This window comes from Felis catus, chromosome X (assembly GCF_018350175.1).
Source record: "Felis catus isolate Fca126 chromosome X, F.catus_Fca126_mat1.0, whole genome shotgun sequence".
NCBI classification, from domain to species: Eukaryota; Metazoa; Chordata; class Mammalia; order Carnivora; family Felidae; genus Felis; species Felis catus.
The window spans coordinates 122,030,678-122,037,495 of record NC_058386.1 but is presented as its reverse complement, the minus strand read 5'-3'; positions in this window follow the sequence as shown (position 1 = coordinate 122,037,495).

Below are 6,818 nucleotides of genomic sequence, written 5' to 3'. Positions count from 1 at the left end.
GTTGGACGCTCAACCAACTGAGCCACCCAGGTGCCTGGATGGCCAGCTATGAATTTTAAATAGATCCCGTTGATTGCAGTAGAATGAAGCATAAATTGGAAGGCGAGTTGAGATACATGGAGGAGAGACCAGCTAGGAGACTTTCCAAGAGGCCAAGCTGGAATTAATGACAGGGTAGGGGCAGTGGTGAGAGAAGTGAAGGATGGCTCTAAGGATGTTGGGAGGTAAGATCAGCACTATTGATTTGATGTGGAGGATGAGAGAAAGTTCTTTGTTTCAAGCAATGCCTATGCAGTGCTTTTCCTTTTATTCATTCACTCATTCTTTCTTTTATTCATCCATTCATTGAAAAACATTTACTGAGCACTGAATGCATTGATGCTGTCTTCCAAGAACAGTGCAAGAGATCCCAAGAGATGTCTGCCCTCGGGGAAGTCAGTCCAGTGGTAGAACTTGGTCACAGGCTCAATCATGGGATAACGGTCACTATCTATGATGTGTTCACCCTTCTCAGCTGTGCCAGACACTTTACATATTCAGTATATGTAAAGTGTGTATTTGGCCTTTGCATGTGTGATTACTATATGTGGATTATTCCACAGCATGGAGCCATTTGTAACTCTCATGGAGGCACTGGGAGCTTGGTGTGTGGGAAAGAGTCCAACCCTGCACGCAGCATCTGCATCTCTACATGATTTGGGGCTTCTCTACCCATCACTGCCCACAGGAAAGCTCTAATTAAGGATCTACAAGTGCCCAAGAAATTTCCCAGTGATACTTCTTTTTGTGGGGGAACTATGTGTTAGAGTCCTCTCTGAACCTTAGGTCTCTGGTTGCAAGTATTCTGGGAGGCATAGATGTCCATCATCGTATCTCCAACTTTCCATTCTCCCCAAGAAAGAGACCCCAGCCCAGAAGATATGTGGAGTGTGACTGTGATTCACTGGGTGGGAGGAAGTGACTTCTTCCCCACTCTGTATCCCCAGAATACCCTGTAGATATTTCAGTGCTTGGAAAAAGAATGAGGAGGGATCATTCCCTCAAGCTCCTTGTGGATTTGAGACCACTGGTCTAGGTCTTCCAGCAACAATGGACTCCTTCTTTGGGGTCTGGACCCCAGTCAGCCCAGCTGCTAAGAGCTCTGATCATCCCATCTTTCTCCCAGCCTCTTTTCCCCTCTTCTCTCAATGTGCAGAAACTTCAATATTTAGAAAGTAAGTCTTTGTAATGAGGTTTGCTAACAGCCAGACTGAGGTGAAATCAACCCAGTGACCTCAAAGGGAAAGAATTTTTTTCTAAATGACTTTTTTTCTTTTAGGTTTTCAAAGGAACTGGTACTGTACTTTTCATTTCACACATCACAAATTTACATCTTCCAAAGCTGGAAAACGTCAACACCTCAGGAAAATATGGGGTAAAATAATGTGGACATCTGCTCACCTGGGGCAGCAGTAGTCACAGAGAAAATTCCAGTCTCCTGGACAAGGCCACATTAGGCTTTTGCACCCATGACCTGACTTAGGCCCATCTTCAACCTTCATTAGCTTTGTATCACATAAAAGCCCAGCCAGCACGTTCCCCGAATTAGGCCGCTTGTAAAACCACAAACTTGTTTCCCCAGCAAGTCGACAATGAAGCCGTTGTGTTTCACGGGAGGGAGACAGGCTTGGAGGAGCTCAGCTTCCCACTGTGGTGTAACACCTTCACTGGGGCCTTCCTCTCTGGCACAGGCCCGCTGAGATGGGCGTCAGCGCTCTGCAGGTATTTCCTGAGGGCCCCTCAGTTCCTTCTCAACGTGTGCATTCATGGCCAGGTCATTTATCCTGCCTGCCACCTTGGGCTGATGAAAATGTTACTTTGACTTATGGCTTGAGCACTTCCTCAGAAAGTTGGGGACCCCAAGTGAGTTCCACTCCTAACTTTCTTCATGGAAAGGCTTTCATTGTTTATAGTCTGTGAATTTTGGATGGCAGCCAATGTTGAAGCCAAAAGGAAGGCTTTCTCTGTGGGATTTGCCTATATCCACCACCATGATAAATATGCGGTGTTATTATCAGTATATTTGACTTTATATAAATGCTTTCTTTGTCTGAGAGGTATCTCTGTGGTTTGCAAGTTTGTACATTGTCCTCTGCTGTTCATTGGCAATCGTGTTTTCATTTAATTACTATGAGATTAATGTAACCTCTTTTTGAGCCCTAACACATCACGTGGTAAAGAAAAATCCAGACGTTTTTTGGATTGAGAAGAACTAGTCTTCCACCAGACCTCTCTTCTAATTCTTGGAAGATGAGCCAATTATATGAAGACTTAGCAGCACAGAAAAGGCAACCTTATCTGTGGGGTAAGGAATTGGTGGCAAATAATAGAGGAATTATTTTGCTTTGAGGACAGTTTTTTTGGATCCTAACTGAGAGCAGTGGTAAAACCTTCTCTGACAATATTTAGGGATAGAAGAAATAGCACTCCTGCTGTGGTTCAGGCTTTGCGTTGTTGTAATTAGGGAGATGCAATGATGTCCTCTAGGTACCCAGGTGTCATGTAGGGGGGATGGTGAGTGGCAGGCAGGGTTTCTCAAGAGCAACTCCTTAACTGGGTCACCACATTCTAGAGAAGTGTTTTTAAAAAAACTTGTTACTGGTTTATTACAAAGTATACAACTCAGGAGCAGACAGATGGAAAAGCTGCACAGGGCAAAGTTTTATAGGGGTGGGGGCAGCACGGAGCTTCCATGCCCTCTCCAGGCATGCCACCCTCCTGGCACCTTCACATGTTCACCAATGAGTCAGCTAGAAAAGTGGTTTTTAACCTTTGAGTCATGGACCACTTTGGGAATCTGAAAGAATCTATGGGTTACTTCATATCCTCACATGCTTATATGCACATATACACACATGGTGATACATATGGCTCCACGGAGTTCATTGAACTCCTAAACACCTATTCAAAAAGATCATGGACCCCAGGTTAAGAACTCCAGTTCCAGATTCTGCCTCTCAGACTTGAACTGTGTCAGGATATCAGAAATGAGCATATACTCATGCTAACTGAAACACCAGACAGTGATGTATAGAGCAAAAAGTGAAAGAACTTATAACTGGGCTTCCTTCTTCTCAGTAGCTAGAATGCTTTTGGCCTCCTTCTCTATATCTACGGACCTGGGAAGCAGAATCATGTAGCCAAATATTGCTTGGAGAAGTGGGTGGCCTGAGGGTAGGATTTTTTACTCCAGCCCCAAGGGAGCTCAGTAATCTCTGTCCCAGAGCAAAGATCATCTCTTTAATGACCATAGATCAAGGATTACTCTCCCTTAGATAATGCTGACTATATGTGACAACTTGTACTTATTTGAACTTGGTTTCCTATGCTGGTCAGTCCCCTTGATTGACACATTCTTTCTTTAGATTGTACCTGTTCCCTGGAGCCCTGGAACCTTGTCAGTCTCTTCCAATTGTAGAGTTCCCATAGTCTTAGCTTATAGCTCACAGGTATGGAGGGTCCATGAGAGCAGGGGCTGGATCTAATCCCTCATTTTTACTGCCTCCAGCTGTCCTAAGAATTCACAAGAAAACTGGAAGGAACTCGTGGAAATTTGATTTGGCTTGTGGAAGTCATGTTTCTTTTGTATCTACCCCAGCCCTGTGCTATAGCTTCACTTGAGACAGGAGAGGACAACAGTGGTCAAGGCTAAAAAATTCCCAGGTTTAAGCCCCTTGAGGGCCTTGTGTAGTCAAGGAGGCTGTGATTTACCATTTCCCCCAAATGACTGAGTCAGAGGCTATATATACATACATATTTCAATGTTGTGTGTTCATGCTACACACCATATTTCATGCTACCTTGCCAAAAATCCACCCATACAACATGCCCCACTGGCATCCATATTTGAAGATCCACAGTGGCCTGCAGAATGGCATAGTTGAGTACCACCTTTGGGGTTGGGGCCCATGGCGTCTTTGAAACATTGATATTTGGGGATTCTCCGATATCTACAAACATCCTCATTGACTCGTGTAATCTAAGATGGTAGAAGGACAACTTCCTAAGCCAATATGAAGATTCTGTTGGCTTTTCTTGAACCCTAATGGGATAGGGTTGTTTTGCAAAGGCACCTGGGAGAACTTGGGTAGTGATGCCTGGGAAGAGAGCCACCAGACCAGACTTTTATTCACTGGTAGGTGAGCTGGACATCTGGAAAGATGATAAGTATCTTAGAACAGTTATTACCTCCCTGTCAAAAGTTTGACAGTTGAGCTGAGGCCTAATATTTCTAACAATAAGAGCAAAATGTTGCAAACTAATGAATGGTCCTGGAGAGAAAGGAGTGTCCGTGGCACAGAGCATTCGTCCCTGGGGCACTGCCTTGTATTTTCATTCTTTAGACTAGCCTTACACCTCATAAATCTGTCAGTCATTTCAAATAAAATTTCTGTTTGTGTTGGGCAAACCATTTCCAGCATTTTATATGAACTATCTGGCAAGCTAGTGAGACAATGGAGACTGTATTCCACATTGAAATAAGGAGAGAAAATGAGTTTTTATCTTAACTGATCATTTCTTTGCTACCTTTAATGCTGCACACCTATTAAAAAGCTAGTGTCACATTTCCTTCAGTTTGGAGAATTGAAGTTGAATCCTCTCATTTGGGCTGCCATCTGGTGTGCTAGTAACAGTCTCAGAGAGTAAGAGGCCATCTGTTAATACTTTTTCCAGGAAGCTTTTTATAGAGCAGTGAAGTGGCAACTCTCAAAAACACATTGTAATGACTTACAAGAGCTTGGGTATATGTACAAGTTGAGGCTGATATTTTATTTCTACCCACAGTACTTTCTTCCATTGAGCAGAGGCAGAGAGATCAATAAATATGGCATATTTACATGCAAAAAATGCTTATCTCTGTGGGGAGCCACAAGATTAACAAGTTAGTGATCTTATGGCATTTCAAAAGGAAGATTGTAAATACATACTGAGAAGTACAGTAAAACCTTGGTTTGAGAGCGTAATTAGTTCTGGAAAAAGGCTTGTCATCCAAAGCACTTGTAGATCACAGTGGACTCAGGAACCATTGGCTCAGTTGTGATCATGTGGCATCATGAACTACTCATATTGCAAGACATCGCTAGTTTATCAAGTTAAAATTTGTTAGAAATGTTTGCTCATCTTGCGGAACACTCACAATCCCAGGTTTGACTGTAACAATAATGATGATGATGTTGATAGTCATTAAACACTTGCTGTCTTCTGGCCACTGTGCCAAGTGCTTTAAATCCATTTACAATAACCCTGAGAAATAGTCGCTGTTACTATGTGATTTGCAGATTAAAAAGAATTGGTATACAGAGAGGTCAGTGACTGGCCCATGGCACAGAGCTCATAGTAGCCAGAACTTGAACACACTTTTCTTATTTTTTTCCACACCCCAAAGCCTGTACAATAGCTATTTATGAGCTATTCTTTCTCACTGTTCCGTGAAAGTTAGACCGGTGTCCTTTTATTTATTTTTTTTTTTACTGGCTGGATACCAGCAACCAAACTTTCCATTACTAGAAATAAAGGTTTAGATAAATTTGATCCAGGACAGCTGATGGTCTGGATTAATAACAGTATGGGTCAGCATGGGTTAGGTCTTGATATAGTCACAAATAACCCTCAAATCTCAGTGGCTTAGCAGAAAACCATATTTATTGTCCATGCTACATGCTCACAGGAATTCTGCTCATTGTCTTCGTTCACACTGCTAGAACCTCCATCCTGATACAGGGTTCTATGACCACGATGGCACCAGTCCCTCCTTAACTTCTTTGGACATTTCATTGGCTCAGGCAAGAACTTGGTCAACCCAAGTGGGAAGATACAAGTTGAATTCTCCAAATGGGTTGAGGAATTTCAATCCTATCACGTGTGTACCCAGAAAAGAGGAAAACCACAATATTTGGAACTAGCTCTAGTTAACCACTGAAGCAACTTAACAGTAGTTGATTGAAAGCCTCCTGATTTCTGGCCCTTTGCTCACTGACCATTTTTCAATTTGAGATTACCATAAATGGTCCTAAACCTCTGCATTGACTGGACTATAATATATTTCCATTGTTTTGTTGTTGTTGTTGTTTTTCTGATGTCATTAATTGTTCTTTAGGGATCACACCTTGTCTGAACCAGCCTCTTTTCTATTCACTGTCTATCAGATTTCTCTTCTGAATCTACATCCTACAAATGTCAGAGGATACTGCTATCCACAAATCATCCCAGTATCTTTTTCATATAACTGGAGTTTACTCCAAAGATGATTTCGAATCATATACAGTTGACCCTTGAACAAGGCAAGGGTTAGGGATATCGACCCCTCACACTGGCAAAAAATCCACGTATAACTTCTGACTCCTGCAAAAGTTAGCTACTAATAGCCTCCTGTTGACTGGAAGCCTTGCCAGTAACATGAACAGTCAATTGAGACATATTTTGTATGTTGTGTATATTATATACTATATTCTTATAATAAAGTAAGCTAGAAAAAAGAAAATGTTATTAACAAAATCATAGGGAAGGGGCACCTGGGTGGCTCAGTTGGTTGAGTGTCCGACCTCAGCTCAGGTCATGATCTCACCGCTCATGGGTTCGAGCCCCACATCAGGCTCTGTGCTGACAGCTCAAACCTGGGGCCTGCTTCGGATTCTGTGACTCCATCTCTGTCTGCCCCTCCCCTGCTTGCACTCTGTCTCTCTCTCTCAAAAATAAGTGAACATTAAAAAAATTAAAAAAAAGAAAATCATAGGGAAGAGAAAATACATTTTAAGTACTGCACTTAAAAAAATCCACAT